The sequence below is a fragment of the Vulpes lagopus genome, chromosome 1, assembly GCF_018345385.1.
Source record: "Vulpes lagopus strain Blue_001 chromosome 1, ASM1834538v1, whole genome shotgun sequence".
Lineage (NCBI taxonomy): Eukaryota > Metazoa > Chordata > Mammalia > Carnivora > Canidae > Vulpes > Vulpes lagopus.
The window spans coordinates 67002859-67014307 of NC_054824.1; the positions used below are offsets into that span (position 1 = coordinate 67002859).

Genomic DNA, 11449 nt, shown 5'->3' on the forward strand with positions numbered 1-11449 from the left:
CAGTTGGGTGTTGAGGGGGGTGTCTGGGAGGTGAGGAGCTGGAATGTCACCACGTGACAATCCAGGAATGCTTCTCTGAAAAAAATAATCATGATGTCTTCATTTCTGTCGCCCTTTGCAGCTGTTTCAAAACACTTGCAGTATCAGTGATTTCACGGAACCCTTACCTCCTTCTCGCAAGGTAGGTGGAGCAGGTTTGATTATCACTGTCATACAGCTGGAGTGACGGAGGGCCCAGGAGGCCATGTGACTCGGCCCAGGTCATGGGGCTAATAAGCAGCTGAGCTGGAACTGGAGGCTAGGTCTCCTGATGGTGAGTCGGATGCCCAGGTGACTGGGAGCCTCCACTGCCCCTCGGCCCTCAGATGAGTGTGTGGCCTTCCCACCTACGAATGACTCCCAGGACTGCCTGGTGCTGGGTCCTGCCTCTGCCCATACCAGCTGTCTGGCCTTGGGCAGAGGAAGGGTCTGTGCATTTTCCCTCATCTGGAAAATGAGCAAAATAAGAGTCCTTGAGTCTCCATAGGTATTTTGAGGAGTAAATGAGATATTCTGGAGGAAGAACATGTCTGGCACAGTGCAAAGACATCCACAAACGCTTTATAAATAAAAAAGATTTTATTTATTTATTTATGAGAGACACACAGAGAGAGAGGCAGAGACACAAGCAGAGGGAGAAGCAGGCTCCATGCAGGGAGCCCGATGTGGGACTCGATACCGGGGATCCAGGATCAGGCCCTGGGTCAAAGGCAGGCGCTAAACCGCTGAGCCACCCAGGGATCCCCAATAAATAAAATCTTTAAAAAAGAAGCCTCCCTCCCTTCCCACCTCCCCTCTCCTGCCCCTCCCCCTCTGTGATAAGTCTACCTCCCGTTACTGCTCTACTTTTTTTTTTTTAAAGGTTTTATTTATTTATTCATGAGAGACACAGAGAGAGGCAGAGATGCAGGCAGAGGGAGAAGCAGGCTCCATGCAGGGAGCCCAATGCAGGACTTGATCCTGGATTTCCAGGATCATGCGGCGGGGAGGGGGCCAAAGGCAGGCGCTAAACCGCTGAGCCACCCAGGTGTCCCTCTTTCTGCTTTTCATGGTGCTTTCCTAGCCACACCTCTTGAGGTGTTCCTGACGACCCTGTAAATCACAGAACCCCAAAGTCTTCTTCATCTCTTCTTATGAGTGGAAACCAAGGCAGGAGAGATGACAGCTGTAAGGCAACACCTCTGTTGGTCCCAGAGCTGGGACACTCTGGCCCCCCTGCAGTTTCAACTCTTGGTTACTGGAAATCTTTAATTGTCCGGGTTTCCTTTCCTGCCCTCAAAAGTGGCAGCTAAGAAACCTAACTGAATCTCTGCAAGCTCAGGATTACCTTTCAGAATGAAAACAGTGGAGAGCAAAGTGATTCGCAGCCTACAGACCCCCTCCAGCCCATGTGGCCTCCTCACACACCGTTGGGCCCTGGGCGCTGGAAAGGCGACCCAGGGTGAGGGGCACATTCCAGCTGGTTCCCCACAAGTGGGTGATGGTTGAAAAGGTCAGAAGGGCGCTGTTCTGGCCTGATATTCCGGCGTCAGCTCTGCTGCCGGATAGCTGAGAACACCTTGAACAAGGCAAGGTGCACCTCTGTTTCCTCATCTAGAACAGGATGGCTGGATTAGATTATGTCTCAGGTGCCTTGCTGATAACCCAAAAGGGACGTGCTTAAGGACAATGGTGACTCGTGATAGGCACTGGGGGAAAAAAAACCCACCCTTTTTTATTATGTAAAATTTCAAACCAAATTTAATGTCAACAAAATGATATGATGGACCCCCCCATGGATGCTTAGCTTGTCCTTAACTGTTCTTTCTTGTTTCACCTGTACCTCTAACCCCTCCCGCTTGGTTATTTTGTACACTTTTTTTTTGGGGGGGGGGTGAAATTTACAAATACTGAAATGCAGAAATCTTTTTTTTTTTTAAGATTTTATTTATTTATTCATGAGAGAGGCAGAGACACAGGCAGAGGGAGAGGCAGGCTCCTTGTGGGGAGCCCCATGGGGGACTCGATCCTGGGACTCTGGGATCATGCTTCTAGCCCTCAGCCGAAGGCAGATGCTAGACTGATGAGCCACCCAGGCGTCCCTGAAATGCAGAAATCTTAACTGTAGCATGGACAAATAGATCTGCCCTTGTAAACTATACCTCTATCACCAGATAGAATATCTCCACCTTTCTAGAAAGTGGTCTCCTGTCCATCATGGGGAAATGCATCACTGAACTCGTGAGACAAACATGGATATGAGTTTAGCACACTGAGGGTTAGCACATGCTGTCTTCGGGCTGGCTTGGTCAAGTCGGATCTGCTGTCTTAAGTTCCTGTTCCCCTTCCTGCTTCTGTCCGCTCCTGCCATCCTGCGTGTCCCCAGAGGTGATGGCCTTCCGCATGGACTCTGTGTTCTATTACAAGGCCTTTTCTACCCTGGTTGCAGATACTTTGAAGCAATCTTTGGGGTGCCTGGCTGGTTCAGTCGGAGGAGCAAGTGACTCTTGATTTGGCTTGGTGATTTTGAGCCCCACATTTACTTATTTTTACTAAAAGCAAATAAACTTTAAAAAGAGGATAAAGCTCTCTTTTGTTTTTCTGAAACACATTTAGTCTCCAGGTTTTTTCTTTTGTTCTGGTCAGTTTTCCTTTCCTAAGACTGCTTGCTCATAAATGCTGCTGTTTCTCTCCTTAGAACATTCTCACCTTTCTGTGTTTGGCCCATCGTCTGAGTCCACCATCCTTTGTTTTGGACCATTTATACCCTGGACGCTAGTCACTGAGCTGTAACCCTAGCGTCCTCCGACCAAGGCCAAGCACTTGTTCAACAGTGAGCAGGTGAGGGAATGAATGCAAAGGACATGCTCTAGAAACACCTGCAGTCCACTAAGGAACACCAACCTGTCAGGTTGGCCATTTCTGGAGCACCTCTCTCTCTGTCTCAGCATTGAGCAAGAAGCTCTTTATCTGCCCCTTTGGAAGCCCCAGGATGTGAAAGGAAGGAGGCTGATTTACTGGCAAAATGTGACCCAGAGGACCATACTCCTCCCACCCCTCATCATTAAAAAAAAAAAACAACAACACAGAGCAAGCTGGGCTATCGGGGATACTTCCTGTTTTCCTCTCTTGAAAGCATCCTGGATAGATGAAACAGGGATCAAAGGGACCGTCTGCCTCTGGGGCCCTGGGACTGGCTGAATGGCTTTTAACCCTCTGCTGTCTCCTGCGCCTGAGTGCCACAGGCACTTTACGCCTTCTATTTCCTGGGTAGATTTAACTTCTTGAGGGCAGGGGCCTTGCATGCATTCATTCATCAAACATTACTGTACTCTACTAAACGCTGGGCTTTGTTTGAGGACCTGGGAATACAAGGATGACTACGACACAGTCCCTGGCCTCATTCATCAAACAGCAATGATGGAAAGTGCTGACACGACGAAGCACTTTCTCTCTGTCCCACACTCACTACATGCTTTTCATGGGTTCAATCCTTACAAGCGTATGGGACTTAATGTGCCCATTTTACAGATAAGGAAAGCACAGCCTATGAAGGTTAAAGAACCTGTGACGGGCAGATGCCAAGGCTGAGGATAGAGTCCAGTGATCCAGAGACAGTGCAACCTGCCTTAGCTGTTAGGCTAGCCTGCCCTCTGCAGAAACTACCTCCGTGTCTGAAACGCAGGAGTGACTCATAGGTTTACAAACGCGGTTTATTGCTGGGCTTGGTCAGGTAGCTTCTGATGACCAGGTTTGTTTGCATCCCAGTTGTACTGAACTGGACTAGAATGGCGGTGAGTTGGTTTGCAGCCTCTGAAGGCCCGAATTAAAGCCCAGAAACTAAGGGATCACCTTTGGCCCTTTTTGGGAGACAAAGAATGTTTCTGAAACAGATCAGTTTTCCTCTTTTTTTTTTTTTTTCTTTTATGGGGGGTGGGGAGGGACATTTTAATAAAAAACTTGAGGGACTGTTGATAGGTAGTAATAGCAATCAAATGAACATATATACTGCGGAATTTTTTTTTTAAGATTTTATTTATTCATGAGAGAGACACACACACACAGAGGCAGAGACACAGGCAGAGGGAGAAGCAGGCTCCCTGTGGGGAGCCCGATGTGGGACTTGATCCCGGGACTCCAGGATCAGGATCTGAGCCAAAGGCAGACTGAACCACCCAGGTGTCCCATTGAGGAAGTTTTCTAAGCCTCAGTTTATATCATCACTCGCATTCTCGCGACAATAATTGGTTTTGTTTTTCCATTTCTGGGGAGGCGCTGAGGCCCAGACTGGTTCGTTAGCATACCCCAAATTGCACAGCTAGACAGCACCAGGGGCTGATCCTACGTTCGACTAACTTGAAAACCTACACTTTAATCATACTGTCTCCCTGATGCTGCTGAAACTTGGCAGAGGGAGGAAGGAACTTCCTTCCTGCTATCTTCCTGACAAACTGTTAAGTGGCAGGTGAAGATACCAAGTAACCTTGAGAGCTGTTGGTGAGGGACGCTGGCGCACAGGATCTTCAGGTGCTTCCGATCTGCAATTCTATCTCTTTAAGACCCAGAGCTCCCATGCCAAGGCTGTTCATGATCCTAGGAGATTTCAGGGGTGGGGAAACTGGATTGAACGCGCTGACATACAACAAGCAAAAAAAGACCTCAGCATTTTTGCCTCGCCTCGGTGGCTCCTGCCTTTTTTTTTCCCCCTCTCCCTCTCTCATTTATTTATGACTCTGCTACTCCCTGGCCCTGCTGCTGTGTCAACACTGATAAAAGCAAATCTCCCCACAAACAGGTGCAGCCAGAGCTGCCCCTTGGACAGCTGCCAGGGAATGTGATCGCTCAGCTGAGGTGACCTGCCCCTGCCCAACCCCCTTCTCGGGTTCCAGCCCAGGGCATGTGTCCTTGGGCAGTTAATGTCTGTGTTCAGAGCCTGGTATCTGGGTTGGCATCACAGACTCCAGATAGCAGATGTGGCTGGGGTGGGGTGGGCCTGTGCAGGACCGGAGGGGTGGGGGCCTCCACGAGTTATCTATGTATTTTTCCCTTTGGTTTCTTCTGAAATTCAGATACCACCATGTCACCCAGTTCCTCCCGCAAGTATTTGAAAATCTTTCCTAGGAAGATCACTGCCTGCTTTTTGTAGGTAACAAATTTTTTTTTTCCAGGCCTACCCATTTCCACACTCACACATACACTTGCAATGTAATGATCCGAAAGACATGATCCGAGTACCTCCTGGGGTTTCCTTGAGGGGGTCACCTAAAGAAACACTGGGTGAGCCAACCCTGTTATCCAGGGTGCATTTTGATGCTCCCAAGCCATGTGACTTTGACTCTGGTTTGTAAAAGCGGAATTTCATCCCCCACTCCCCTCCCCACCCCCCGTTTCAGTGTTTTGTCCCCAAGCATCATTTCCCCACCTCCCGAGGGCACCAGCCTTTCCGGAAATGCCCGAGCTCCGCCGGCAGCCTCCACCTCCCGGGGGGTGAGCGGGGGCACCAGGCGGGGACGGCAGCGGGCGGGCCGGGGCTGGGCCGCGCTGGGCGAAGGGCGGGGGCTGCAGCCCGCGGCTCGGGGGGGGGGGGGGGGGAGGTTGCTATGCAAATGCGCCGCGGCCGGCGGCCCCCTTTACCCAGGGGCCCTCCGGTTGCCAAAACAGACCATTCCCGAGAACAGTCGCCTAGAAACGGGCGCTGTCATAGCAGCCTCGGTGCAGCCCGAGCCAGCCGCGCGGGCAGGAGGAGCCGGGTCAGGGTGTTCAGACCTCCTGAGCACCCCCTCCCCAGCCCGTCTCCACCTCGGGGAGGGGAGTGGCGGCTCGGCCCCTCCTTGGAGCAGGGGAGGGCACTAATTGGATTGGAACACTCCAGAAACACACCAGCGGCTCCTCCCCGGGGTGGGGGGGGGAGGAGCGTGAGGGGGAGGCTTCAGACCGTCTTTGTGATGGGTCTCAGCCTCGCCTTCCCTGCGGCCTCGCCCGGCTGGGTCCCCACCAGCCTCTGCCCACCCAGCACCTTCGCAGCTCACCACGGACAGCTGGCGATAGGGCGGTGGAGGGGAGGGCGCAGACAATGACCAGATAACCAGAAAAACCTTCAGCAGTGATAAGGAGGGGTACACGATGCTCTAGCCAGTAATGAAGATACAGGGTCTGGCCTGCTTTGGAGGGGTTGGGGGGGGGGGCTGCAGGTTCCTGCCGCTGCAGGCCTCTTCACCCCCCACTCCGGCCCCTCCTCTTGCCTCCTCTCACCCAGCCTGGGCAGCCTGGCCGTCCCTGCGCCCTGGGAGCGGGGACTTTTTCCTACCTTATTTGGCAGCACGAGAGCTTGTCATTTAAGTGGGTGTATCTTCCCTCTTAACAATTACACTACAGCATGAGCCTCGAAAAGGCAGGACCCGTTTCATTCTGGGATGGCACACCTTGGCCACCAAGAGCAAGACTGATTTTTAACAGATGGGCTTGAATGCCATGCTGGTGATCTTTATCACCTGGGGAGGCCTCTACTGTTGCCTTTGCAGCAACTGTTCTAGATTGGTCTTCAGAGACTACTTAAAACCTCAGGAAACCCAGGGTCTGGGGAGGGGAGGAGATTTCAGTGATAGCCTCAGGGACATTAGGCGACAGTTGGGCTTACAGAGAAAGTGAGGGACTCCTCAGGTCGGCATTCCCTGGGGTCCAGATGCTCCTGCCAGGGGTGGAGCTCCAGCCTCACAGGGATGGGAGGACAGCCTTGTTCCTGGGTGCTGGGCGAGGGAGTCTCCTTCATGAGTCACAAGAGGCCTTGGGAGCCATGTGGATTGTATAAACATAAAGTCTTCCTTCAATCTTGTTTAGTAAGGCAGCATGTAAATGTGTGACCTCTCCCCTTTCTCCTTTCCTTCCTCATGTGTGGAGTGCCTACGCTGTGCCAAGCACTGGGGATCCACAGAATGATAAAATTGATACCATTCTATATTTGTAAGGAGGAAAACAATGTGTAGTATAAGGGACATTTGCCATGCATTATGAGTACCAGTACTTTTTGATGAACTTTCCTGTGTTTGTGGGGTTTCCCTACATCATAAATCTCACTTCTCTGAAGGAAAGGCCAGAAATTTACTTTCCCAGACTCCTTTGCAACAAAGGTGTCGGCAGGTGACTTAGGCTCCACGGATCAGAAACATCCACGTGAGGTGTTTTTTTGTTTTTTTTTATTTATTTATTTATGATAGTCACAGAGAGAGAGAGAGGCAGAGACACAGGCGGAGGGAGAAGCAGGCTCCATGCACCGGGAGCCCGATGTGGGACTCGATCCCGGGTCTCCAGGATGGCGCCCTGGGCCAAAGGCAGGCGCCAAACCGCTGCGCCACCCAGGGATCCCCCACGTGAGGTTTTGATTTGTAATAGAGCAACAGGAAGCAGTCATCCTAGGGAAGGAGGGTACAGGAAGAGGCATCTGGCCTTCAGAGCAACAGGAGGGGATGTTCAAAGGTCCAATTTCCACCATTGGTGAAGGGGGTGAGTTGAAGCAAGTTGTCAAATTCGTGTTGATAGCTGTCGTGGTGGCTTGACTAGAAAAGTATCATCCGTGAATTCTGAGCCTCTGTGTTTATCTTCCCTTCTGGATTCTGTGAGCCGCTGAATATTTTGTTTAAAGATTTTATTTATTTGAGAGAAAGAGCACATGAGCGTCTTGGGGGAGGGGCAGAAGGAGAGGGAGAAAAAGAAGACTCCCTATGCAGGGGTCAATCCCATGACCTGGAGATCATGACTGAGCCAAAATCAAGAGTCAGTTGTTCAACTGACTGAGCCACCCAGGCGCCCTTTGAATGCTTTTTAATAAATTCCTTTTCTGTTAGAGTGGATTCTATTGTTTGCAAATAAGAACCCCGATACAGATGGGTGGATGAATGAATAGGTGGATGGATGCGCAGGTTGTAGGGTGGGTGCATAAAGGATGGATGAATGGGTGGGTGGGTAGACAGGCACCAAAATACGGAGTGACTTTTGAGGGATGGGACTGTAGGGTTTTTTTTCTCTTAGGTTCTCTGTATTTTCTTTTCCTTCTCTTCCTCCTCCTTTCTTCTTCTATAAAAGTATGTTACTTGCATAATAATCAAGTTATCCGAGGGGCATCTGGATGGCTCACTTGACTGAGGCTCAACTCTTTGATTTTGGTGTAGGATCCGGAGATCAAGCCTGTGTCAGGCTCCACACTCAGTGGGGAGTCTGCTTGGGATTCTCTTTCCCTCTGCCCCAATACCCACTCATGAGCACACTCTCGCTCTCTCTCTCAAATAAATAAATAAATAAATCTTTAAAGACAAAATAATAAAGGTATCAGAAACCAACATCTGGGGCACCTGGGTGGCTCCGTGGTTGAGCATCTGCCTTCGGTTCAGGTGGGGATCACGGGGTCCTGGGATGGAGTCCCACATCAGGCTCCCCACAGGGAGCCTGCTTCTCCTTCTGCCTGTGTCTCTGCCTCTCTCTCTGTGTCTCTCATGAATAAATAAATAAAATCTTAAAAAAAAAAAAAGTGAAAGAAATCAACATCTAGAAGAGCTCACAGCTCAGGGAAGGTCAAAGCCAGCCCCAAATACTTGGGGTTCTAAGCCAGTATGAGCTCTGGAGGGGCCCCGACTCTGGACTTAGATCCCACTGTCTCAACAAGCCTGCCCTGGCCACCCGCAAAACGTCTTTTTTCCTCCTCTGAACCCTACACCCAAGGCTTTACCCACCAATCAGGGGCACGTACTGGCTCATCTTGCTTTGTGACATTTTCCTATTGTTACCCAACGATCCTATTTTACCTTGAGCAAGAATGACACACACACTTGTGACTCATCTCATATTCTCCCCTCTCCCATCTCTGGCTTCCAGCAGCTCTGACTGTCCCTTGACTGGCAAGCACCACACCACGATCTTGTTCTACAGCTATGTTTCACATGTCCTGTCCCATTGCCCAGCAGAGATTGTCAGTTCCACAAAGGCTGGGATTAAACTTAGGTGATTTTTGTAAACTCCATTCCCCATGGCTTTGTGGGAAGGATTTTAAGATATGCCTATAGAAGATGAGGATTATACGGTTTCTTTTCACCTCGATTTTCCATAGTTAACTTATTTTTTTTATTTTTTAAGATTTTATTTATTCATTAGAGACACAGAGAGACACACAGAGAGAGGCAGACACACAGGCAGAGGGAGAAGCAGGCTCCCTGCAGGGAGCCCAGTGTGGGACTCGATCCCAGGACCTCAGGATCACGCCCTGAGCTGAAGGCAGACGCTTAACCGCTGAGCCACCCAGGTGTTCCTAGACTTATTATTTTTAAGTAAGCTCTATGCCCAATGTGAGGCTTGAACTCATGATGCCAAGATCAAGAGGCGCATGCTCTACAGACTGAACCAGCCAGGTGCCCCATTCTATAGTAAAATTAGAAGCTTTTGCAGGCAGGGCCCTTTTCATCCTTCCTTCCTTCCACACTTAATGTCTATGATATGCCAGGTAGTTACAGTTTAATATCAAGAAACAGATATAAATAGGCAAATAAGTGGAGAAAAAAAAAGTGACAGAAGAGCTTGGATAGCCGAGTGTGCAGGGGAGAGGAGCGTGATTGGTTGGGAGTGGAGAAGGGTTTTTCATAGGCATAATAATCAAGCATTTATTCTAGGACAGCTCTGTTCTCAGTATTTAACATATGCTCATGGGCTTAATCCTCAAAATAGCAACATGGCAAGTACTGTTGTTCCTTCCATTTTACAGGTGAGGAAACTAAAGCCCTGGGACGTTTAATGTCATATAGGGCGGCTGCAGAGCTAGGATGTGCAGAGTGGCCTCTGGGCTCTAACATCAGTGAGCTTCACTGCTGCACCGTACTGCATGGAACAGATTCTGGAAGGCTGAGTAAGTGAACACCAAGCATGGAGGCCTTCTACACAGTCCAGGCGATGGAGGACTGCCTGTTCATTCATCTCAGATGTGGGTGCACAGGGGAATGGTATGGTGCGAGGCAGGGGCTGGGGGTGGTCACTCAATAATAGGAAAGAACCCACTACCCAGGCTTGGATGTTAGTTCTCTTTGTTTCTTGAAAGGTGATTTCATTGCAAGTTCAAACCTCTTGCATTATCTCCTCTCTAGACCACTCTCTCCACTTCTGGCCTGCTTCTTACCCCAACTGCCGTAATGGCTCTTGGGCATCTAGAATCAACCTTTTCCTCAAAAAAACAAAAACAAAAACAAAAACAAAAACAAAAACAGAAACAAACCCACATATGCCCTCATACCCCGTGCCCCCACCCCCCTCCACTGACCTGTCGCCTTCACCAAGCCCTTTGGCTTCCAATAATCTCCCCCACGCTACTTTTGGCCAATCCCATTGAATTTTGGTACTTCCCCTTGTACCCCCCCCTCACTGTGCTCTGACCCAGAAGACAGACTTGGGAGATGTGTCCTCCTCTGAACTGCTCTGGCAGTGGGGTCTCAGCCAGTTGTCTGCCCAGGGGCTGCCGGGTTATTGCACGAAGTCTCTGTGTCTATTTGTACTACAAATATTGTCTGCCGACTGTATAAGTAATGTCTGGGTATAACTGTGCTGCTGCCTTTCAGCTGTGCTGAATCCCTGGTCGTGTTTCCACTGTGAATTTCCCTGGTTGACTAAAACCCTAAATAACAGCCCCTTTCATTTGCAGGATTGCAACAATTTCCAAAGGAGAAGGGAAAGGAGTCCTCCTGCTGGAGCAGGTTGGAAGCCACTGAGCCAGGCTGTCATCCCGGCTCAGCAGAGACCGAGTCATGAGACCTGAGTCAGGTTCCAGCCCCTCCCCTGGCTGGTTGGGTGATCTTGGGGGGAGTCCCATGTGACTTAGAGAACTTCTGTTTCCTTATCCTGGAGTGGAGATCATGAAAATTATTTGACAGGATTGTCAAGGAGATTAAATGAGATAGATCAAGGGTTTTGAAAACTGTGAAGTGCGGCACAAATGGAGGGATTGTTGTGGGGCATCTAAGAAGCTTACACATATTGTCAGCTTCTCCAGGGCAGGGACAGTCCCCTCAATGACTCCTGTTGTCCCCATCACCTCTTGCCCTCAATGCAGGTCCTTGAGATGACCTCATATAAACACCACCAAGTGACTAGCACAGTGGCCCAGCGCACAGAAGGGGCTTAATACATGGTAGGTGGTATGCATGCATGTGCTTCTGGTTCAGATCCTCTCTCTGCCCTTTGCTGGGTTAGGGAGTGTGACTGTGGGCAAGGTCAGCACTGACAGGCCCTCGTGTCCTTGTCTACCACATGGCTGATGGGACAGCAGCTAGTTGGTGAGGTGGCCACAAGACTCAAGGAGCTTTCTGTGTGACAGCCAGCCCCAAACCAAGCACTCCATGGGCAGCAGCTGTGGGTTTACTATTATTTACTGAGCGATGCTTTCAGAAATGGTGTGAGAAGG

General features: G+C 50.1%; 1 long non-coding RNA gene across 1 annotated transcript; it reads left to right on the top strand.

The window, feature by feature from the left end:
- The first annotated feature begins 5478 nt into the window (after positions 1-5478).
- On the top strand, positions 5479-10886 carry LOC121484609. The gene is made up of 3 exons (XR_005986080.1): positions 5479-5505; positions 9764-9904; positions 10691-10886. It is a non-coding gene; the product is annotated as an uncharacterized LOC121484609 (long non-coding RNA).
- Positions 10887-11449: the final 563 nt, after the last annotated feature.